The sequence below is a fragment of the Gossypium arboreum genome, chromosome 3 (genome assembly GCF_025698485.1).
Source record: "Gossypium arboreum isolate Shixiya-1 chromosome 3, ASM2569848v2, whole genome shotgun sequence".
Classification (NCBI taxonomy): domain Eukaryota; kingdom Viridiplantae; phylum Streptophyta; class Magnoliopsida; order Malvales; family Malvaceae; genus Gossypium; species Gossypium arboreum.
The window spans coordinates 131,020,021-131,029,257 of NC_069072.1; the positions used below are offsets into that span (position 1 = coordinate 131,020,021).

The following is a 9,237-nucleotide window of genomic DNA, read 5'->3' on the forward strand; positions in this document are numbered from 1 at the left end:
ATTTTACAGTTATCGGAAAAGTGTATTTTCGGGTCTCTGTTTCTGAAAAATGGATTCGTAAATATTTGTTAAAAATACTTACGAAGTTAATTGAGTGGTTAATTAGAGTTTAATTAAGTGAATTAGCTTAAATTAAGGATAATTGAATAAAAGGATTAGATTGAATATAGTGTGAAAGTTTAATTATAAAATAAAGAAAATTAAAGGGACTAAATAAGTAAATAAGCCAAAGTGAATGCCAAGTGTGTGGCAAAAATAAAATACAAGTGTAATAAATACTATACATACATTTGTAATACATGTATGTATTTGCTTATTATTTAAGTAAATAATAATGCATTTATTATTATTAAATTGATATTATATGATGAATAAATTAAATAAAGACAAGTGTATGGCAATGATTTGTTACAAGTGTATAAATAAAAATATATACATTTGTAATACATATATTTATTTATTAATAGATATTTATTATTAAGTAAAAGATATTTATTAATTAAATAATTATATTATAAGATTTTTATGTAATAAATATATTAAATTATGACAAGTGTGTGGATATAAATGGATACAAATGTAAAATAAATATTTGATATTAATTGAATATTTATTAAGTTAACATAATATATATATATATATATATATAAAAGTAAATAAAGAAAAAAAAAACAAAGAAAGAAACAGAATGCTCAAACGAAAATGGGGGAAAGAAAGGGGAAAGAAAGAAGAAGGGAAAAATTGAGGTTTTGAAGCTTTAAACTTTAATAGGTAAGTCAATTTAGCCTTTTTTTTTTACTTAATTTTGATATTTTAGAAGCTTTGGAACAAGGTTTTGATGAAATTAAGTTGATATATTGAAAGTTATTAGATTTCTAAATATTGTTCATGTTAAATAAAATGATGACTTAGGGATTAAATTGATAGAAATTCAAGTTAGAAGTGAAATAAGGATTGAATTGTAAAGTAATTCATAAGTTTTATGCTTTAAGGACTAAATTGAAAGAATTTCGAAATTATGGTTTTATGGTCAAATTAAAGTATTGAAATTAGTCTAAAGTGGAAATTAATTGAAAATATTGAGTTAAATGTGAAGAATAAAAGTTAGTCTCGGTTTGGGGACTAAATTGGAATTTAGGCAAAAGATGGATAGAAATTGAAATATTCAATATGAAAATTGAATGATAATGTATTGATAATATTTAATTGATTTTCGTAGTTAGTGTTGTGCCGGAAAATCTCGGCTAGGAAAGGACAAGACAAAGACAACGGGAGTTAGCTTGAAAACTACGGTTTGTATTTCTATAAACCGAATCTAATAATTATTTGTTGAATTTATTATTTATATAAATGGTAATTATTATTATTATTATTATTATTATTATTATTATTATTATAAATAAAAATTCATGAATTATTAGTGATTATTGGTATTGAACAAAATATGTGAATATTGAGTGGAAAATTGAAAAATGTATATTGCATTGAAAATGATTTGCATGTGGATTGATATGGAAAAATGTATTAAATTGGATTGAAACTAAATTACAAATGAAATTGAAAAGTTGAAAGTTTATCGAATACCCTATTAACTGTATCGGGCTAGTTGGATATAGTTGGCATGCCATAGGATTGAAAGTGTTCAGGGATATTCCGACTGTGTGTCGATGAGACACTACATGTGTTGACTACTGTGACTGTTCCGGATTCGTTCCAAAGAGGTACTCCATACCTGACTATTACTGTTACTGTTTCAGATTTGTTCCAATGAGGTACTTTGTGTATCGCTACTGTTACTGTTACCCTTACGGTGTATTCCTGCTTCGGCCGACAAAACACTGCATACTATCCCCGGTCTGTGGGTTGGATCCATGTATCCGTCCAGGTCCAAGTCATGTTAATAGGGGTAATGAAAAGTATTAAAGACTGTTTGCTACTGAATAATTGATATTATGAAATAAACGATCGATCTTGAATAAATGAATATTACTGATTAACCGATTATTACTGTTGACTGACTGGTACTGAATGATAAAGATCAATTGGTTGTTACCAATGAATATTGACTATTATTGAAATGAGATAGTACAAAATATTGAATGAAAGGTGAATAATATTATTACTCAAATGAATTGTAAATAAAAGTATTGAAAAACTAATTGTTACTGAATAATGGACTGCTACTGAATGTCTGAATGATACTGAACACAGGTTATTACTGAATAAATATGAAAAATTGACGGATAATGAATAAACATTGAAACTGTATACATTTCATCGAAAGTGATTAACAAGATCTTAGCATTATATATCAAAAACAAATGATTGAACTATTAGGAGTAATAGATTGAATTTCTCAAGGTTCATTGATATATGATTTATTATTGACTTAAATATCGGTTTATAGAAATACCACTGAGTTCATACTCAGCGTATGGTTTGTTTCCGTGCGCAGGTTAGGTTAAAGACAGATCGTCGAATCAGCATCATAAGCCGATCTCGAACTCAAAAAGGTAAAGCATGTTAATTATCGGTAATGGCATGTACCTAGGATGTTTTAAGTGTGTTATATTGGATTGTGATTGTAATAGTGAAATAAGTAAATTGATAATTGATAATGATACATGATATGTAACGCCTCGTACCAGAGACCGTTGCCGGAGTCGAACACGAGGTGTTAACGGACTTAATTCATTACTTAAACAGCTCATACAATTCATTTTAAAATTTCCAGACAAGCTGGCTAACTGCATCACAGTACCTTTAAGAATAATATCTCGAGTTCCGAAACTCGAAATCCAATTCCGTAAATTTTTCCTGAAACTAGACTCATATATCTATCTAGAAATATTTTTCTATAATTTTTGGTCAGGCCAATTAGTACAGTTTATTAGTTAAAGTCTCCCCTGTTTCAGGGTTTGACTACTCTGACCTCTGTGTATTACGAATCAGATATCTCCCTATACAGAGCTTCAATGACTATGCCGTTTGTCTCTAATAAAACTAAACTCAATAATGAATCTGTACATATAAAGCATGACTTCTAATTATCTTTGTAAAATTTATGGTGAATTTCCAAAGTCAGAACAGGGGATCCAGAAATCGCTCTGGCCCTGTTTCACAAAAATTTAAACATCTCATAAAATATAGCTCATATACCTGTTTTGCTTCTTCCATATGAAAATAGACTCATCAAGCTTCGATTCCATAACTTATTCATTATTTAATTCCATTTCTACTATTTTTAGTGATTTTTCAAATTCACGTCTGTAACACCCAAAATATACACACCTTTATACACAAGTAAAGCATATAAAAAAAACTTCCAATTAACATAATAAGGTCGAATATTATATACACATGCCTTAGTATATATTATAAGTGAACATCAAATTATACCATGTATAAGTCTTGATTTTTACTTAACATGCACATGGCCAACCTTAACTTAATTAACATCCAATAAAAACATATAGGCGAAACACAAAGTACCTTCACAAGTTTTATATACTTAGATACATTTTTAAAATAACACCAAAAATGATCAGCCATGACATACGGCATAATAATCAAATAAACTTAGACTATTACTCAACCAAAACCGAATTCGAACCTAAGATTAAAGTCATTTTCAATGCATGAAATACTTACCACAAGCATCATCCATTCATAATACTGATCACTTTAACTAAAACGAATCTAAATCACCATCAAGCATAACTAAATTATCAAGACCAAACTTACTAAACCTTATAACTAAGCACCCATAAGACCAAATCCAAACATAAATAGCAAGCCATATTCGCATGGCTACAAGTATACATATCAAATTTCAAACAAAAACATAATAACCTATACATGCCGAAATGTTCTCTTAGACCAACTAAGAAGAGGATACCAAAAAGTTGCAAGCTGGTGTGATGACTTCGACGATAGTCCCGAGCACACAAAATGGATCAAAGAAACCTAAATAAGTAACAAGTAAACACACCAAATGAGTATATAACTCAGTAAGTCATAAGCCTTACATACCGTCCATTGATAAAAGATCATAAGAGAAAACAAACAATGCAAAATCAATTACTCCAACCATATCGAGCTATGCTATAATTTCTTAGAATTTCGGTTCAATCTTGTGCCAAGTCCTACAATCAAATCAAACACCAAAACAACCCAATTGATTTAGACCCGATTCCTCAAAGCATGGAACCATGATGCACTAGATAAATTTATACCTACTCAGCACATGTCTCAAGTTCGATATTTTAGTTACTAGTTCTATCACTTCGTTCTTTCATGCACATTTTATATTATCAACCGAATTTGCACACATAGTGCTCGTCACACTCGCACACATAGTGTAACAGCCTAATTTTCAGTGGTATCGTGAATAGAGATTTGAGATCACCAAATCCGACGGGTGAGTTAAAAATTTAATAAATTAATACCTATGAGTCAAATGCGAATATAAAAGCATTTTTGAATTAGTGAATTTGGTGATTTAAAAGAATTAATTAGGTAAATTGGGTCGAGAGTGAGGTAGTATTAAAATTTAGTCAGAAAATTTTGACGTTTGGGTGGTTAATTAAATAAAAAGGACTAAATTGAAAAGGGTGTAAAAGTTGCTAGAAGGATTAAATAGCTCAATTGTCAAATGAGGAAGGACCTAAAGTGAAAATAATCCTAAAGGAGATATTTTTGGCGGCAATAGCTGAGAAAAATCAGGAAATGGATGAAATAAGGGCAAAATTGGAAAATTGCCAAAATTGGCTAAATAAAAATGGGACTAAATTGGAATATCTAGAATTCTCTTCATTTCTCTTCATATTCATCAGCTGAAAAATATCCATGGAGGAGGGTTAAATCTGGTTTTCATACTCTATCTTCATGTAAGTTTAATTCTTGCTTTCTCCTTGAAATTTTTATGTTTTTGTGACTTTTACAACTAGGTCCACTTGTTGAATTCATTAGTTTTTGATTCTATGAAAGAAATTGAAAGTTGATATGAATATGTGCTGGAAGTACATGATGATTTGGCATGGAATTAGAGCTTTAAATTATTTATATGCTGATTTTATTGAAAGAATTGAATAGAAAGTGAATGTTTGGGACCTAATTGTAAAAGAGTTTGAAGTTAGAGTTCCATATAGAAATTCTTAATTTCAATAGTTATGAAATAACTTATAATGTCTAGAAAAATTATTAATTGAGAAAATTATCTTAATTGAGGGGTTAATTGAGCAATGACTGAATTGTATGAATTGTGAAATTTGGGGCAAAATGGAAATCAACATTTTGCACTAAAACTGTTTTAGACAGCAGCAGTAATCTAATTTTGAAAAATCACCAAAAATTATATAAATCGAATTATAGGATGAATAAAATATTACATTAAAGCTTATTGAGTCTAGTTTCTTATAAAAGAAATTATGTAAGCAATGGAATTGTAAATCATGAGATACAATAACTTTTGTGAGACAAGGTCAGAATGATTTCGAGCTCCCCTGTTCTGACTTTGGAAAATCATAAAAAATTGGATAAAAATAATTAGGGGCTTAAATTTATATGTTTAGAATCCTGAATGAGTCTATTTTCAAGATAAATAAACGAGGACATCATTAGAATCCTGTACAAGAAGATAATTAATTTTTAGTGAAGAAGGGTCGGAACTGTCAGGCAACAGAATAGGGGAGATTTTAATGAATAAACTGTATTAATTGGACCAACTAAAAATTATGAAATTTTAATGGTAAGAATTTATATGAGTCTAGTTTCAGGGAAAATTAGCGGATCTTAATTTTGAGTTCTTTAGCTCAAGATAAAAATCATTTAGTGACTATGATACAGATGGACAGCTTAAATATTCACATAAGTAGATAGTGAAAATTATGGATAATGTTACCTACAAGTGTGTTGTTTATACTAAGGATGTGGAATGGAGAGGAGGAGGAGGAAAAATATGTATGAATATTCAGCTAGCATGGCTAATTTGTATGTTTTAGGCTCAAGGACTAAATTGAATAAAAGTAAAACTTTATGGGTAATTGTGTAAAAATGTCAAAAATGACTAAATTGAAGGGAATGAATTGTTTTATTATCTAAATTAATAAATTGAATGAAATTATCAATTTAAGATTGGGTGCAATTTGGGAATATGGTAAATTACCAATATGCCCCTAAATCTTAGTATTTTTGCAATTTAGTCAGGTAGGTTCGTATATCCTGCATGAGCATGTAAATATGAAAATTTAAGTATTGTATCGTATTTTATATGATATTTTGAATTGAATATATGAAAAGAATGTTACATGAAACATGAAAATGAATACTAAATAATATAAATTAATTGAAATTATTCTGAAAATCTCGGTAATGCCTCGTATCCTATCCCGGTCTCAAGTACGGGTATGGGGTATTACACATAGTGCCATAGTAAACCGCACACTCAGTGCATTGGATTTTCTCTCAGGCTTCAACATCCAAATCGGCACACATAGTGCCACTTAATTCCGCGCACATAGTGCCATATGTTAACTCATTATGATAAGGCAATTTACTTAATTCAAATAGCACATATGGTCACATTAATAAATAGGAAAATCACTCCAAAAGAATACTTATCAAAAGGAATTCTTTTATGATTCACTAGTATTATTTATATACAAACTAATCAACCTTACAAAAATGCTTAAGGACTTACTTTGTGTTGGGTAAAACGGTTCCAACTCGGCTACTCGATGTTCTTTGCTTTGCCCTTGCTTGATTCCCCTCCTTTAATTTCTTGAGCTTAATCAACCCCTTAGGATGGCCGAATGTCTTAGAACATTTCTTCCTTCTTTCTCCTAGCTTACGGCACTTGAGAAAGAAAGAAGATGAAGACTTTCTCTTACTTTCTTATTTTATTCATCTTCTTTTTTCTTTTTTTTCTAATAATTCCTCTTTAATTTATTTTAACCATTAACTAATAAAAAGAATTACATTAAAAATTCAACTTAGTGGAAGAATCATCCTTGCTTGGCCGGCCACTACTTGAGTTTTGGGCAATTTGACATGCAAACCCAAGTTTTCTCACCTTGTTGTTATTTGATCCTTACAATTTACCTATCATCTTTTCTAAGTTTCTCAACTAAGTCCTTTCAAGAAAATTCACATTCCTAAGACTAAATTAAAACATTAATTTTTCATACACACACTATTACACATCAAATATATGCAATTAAAATTAAAGTAAATTTTTATGACTCGGTTTTATGGTCCCGAAATCACATTCCGACTAAGGTCAAATTAGGTCTGTCACATGATAAGTGTTTAAAGTTAAGTATTAGATAATATATAAAATACGTTTGGATTGGTTTGGTATTGGTATTGTATGGGTTGTGGATTGAAATTTACAGGATTGATAAATTTTTATAATACAAGGTTCACTTTAAGTTCACATAGCTTGTCACACGGCCGTGTGCCTTGGTTGCCACGGCCGTGTCTTAAAGTCAGTGTTGCACACGGGTTGAGGACATGGATGTGTCCCATGCAGCACGGGCATGTTAAATTAGCCACACGGGCGTGTGGTACTGTTCAAAAGAAGAAAATTTAAAATTTCATGAAAATTTTACTGAGCTTTAGGATCGAATCCCGGTTTGTTTTAATTACACTTGTAAAGTACTGTGGACCCATCTAAAATTATATTTAAATGGATATATTGCATTTATACTTGTTTATGTGTAAATGTACTGTAATGACTGGTAATACTCTGCAATTCTGTTATGATAACGGAACGGGGTTAAGGGTATTACAGTCTTCTCCTCGCCATAACAATGGTAGCTCATCGAAAACGAGGAGCTCTTCCTTGTTGTGACATCACTCTTTGTTTGCGTCCTAATTTGATCGAAATGTAAGACATACTCCACAACACTTATAAATAAAAACTTTAAGATAAGTCTAAACTCTCTTTTGAAATGAGAAGGAACATTGAAAATCGTCTTCATAGATAGAAAATCATTAGATTAAGTTGAAATCATCATTACTTTGCTATAATTTTGCAAAAATCAAATAAAAATTAACCAATAAATTTTTTTCTCTCTCAACTTCCACATTCTTGTAAAAATAGAAAGAAAAGCGAGAAACCACTTTTTTTTTAATCTTGAAAACATTAAAAATCTTGTTAGAAAATCAATTTATCTTTCAATTGATGGTTAGAAATCGAAACTTTAGAAAATGAGAGAGAGATTTGAGAGAATTTTGAGAGAAAAATGGTAGAGAAAATTTTGTTCTTTTGAAAATAAGAAACCAACCATCCATCGCTTTTAACACTACCAAGGGTCTAATTGTTATTCGGTCCTTTGTCAAATTACTTTTAAAACCTCCAAGCTTTTAAAATCTAACTTTTACAAAATTATAAAATTATCTCAAAAGTTTTTTCAACTTTACAATTTAGTCCTACTCACTCTTCCAGCTAATTATCAATAATTAGAAAGTCATGATTACTCTAATTAACCACTAATTAATGATCCACAACATAGCATGACACTAATTCTTGGAAAACTCTTGATTTGGCTTCCTCGAAATAGCTCAATTCACAAAATCGATTTAAAATGACACTTTCTGACACTGACAAAAATCTGGATGTGAATTTATTTAGAAGAAAGAAATATTTGCATAGTAATACATGGAGGGAATACTTAGTTAAATAATGACTTACAGCCTTAATTCATGCTATTCTATTCTTCTACTTAAAAATATAGTACATGAAACAACATTATAAATTTCTAGCCAAATAGATGAATGTTAAAACATTTTATTTTTGGAAATAAATATTCTGCATATTTGGTTGTCATTAATTCTATAATATATTAAATAGTTTTAAGGACCCAATTTGTTTGGCCCAACAAAAACCAAACAAATAAATAAAAATAATAAAAAGTCCATTATTAAGGTCCATTTACAAAAAATAATGGCCCAAATACAAAAAAAAACTCTAAAAATAAAAACAAAACAAAACCCAGAGGCTACTATCTTAAAAAAATTTTTCTAACCCTCAAGTGCCACTGCTCCTGGCCACGTCAGCGAGTGCATCGCCCAAGGTCTGTCTCGCCCTTTTCACCGAAATGGCAAGACAAGACTCTCTAGCCCCGTTGACCTTGCCATGAGTACCCGCAAAGGAGAAAGAAAAAACACAGAAGCAGAAAGTAGAGCAGAAATAAAAAAGGAAAAAGAAAAATGAAATAGTGTAATTAAAATGGC

General features: G+C 30.0%; 1 long non-coding RNA gene across 1 annotated transcript; it reads left to right on the forward strand.

Moving 5' to 3' along the window:
• Nucleotides 1-1,240: 1,240 nt before the first annotated feature.
• On the forward strand, nucleotides 1,241-2,703 carry LOC128290476 (uncharacterized). The gene is made up of 2 exons (XR_008280335.1): nucleotides 1,241-1,292; nucleotides 2,456-2,703. It is a non-coding gene; the product is annotated as an uncharacterized LOC128290476 (long non-coding RNA).
• The last annotated feature ends 6,534 nt before the right edge of the window (nucleotides 2,704-9,237 follow it).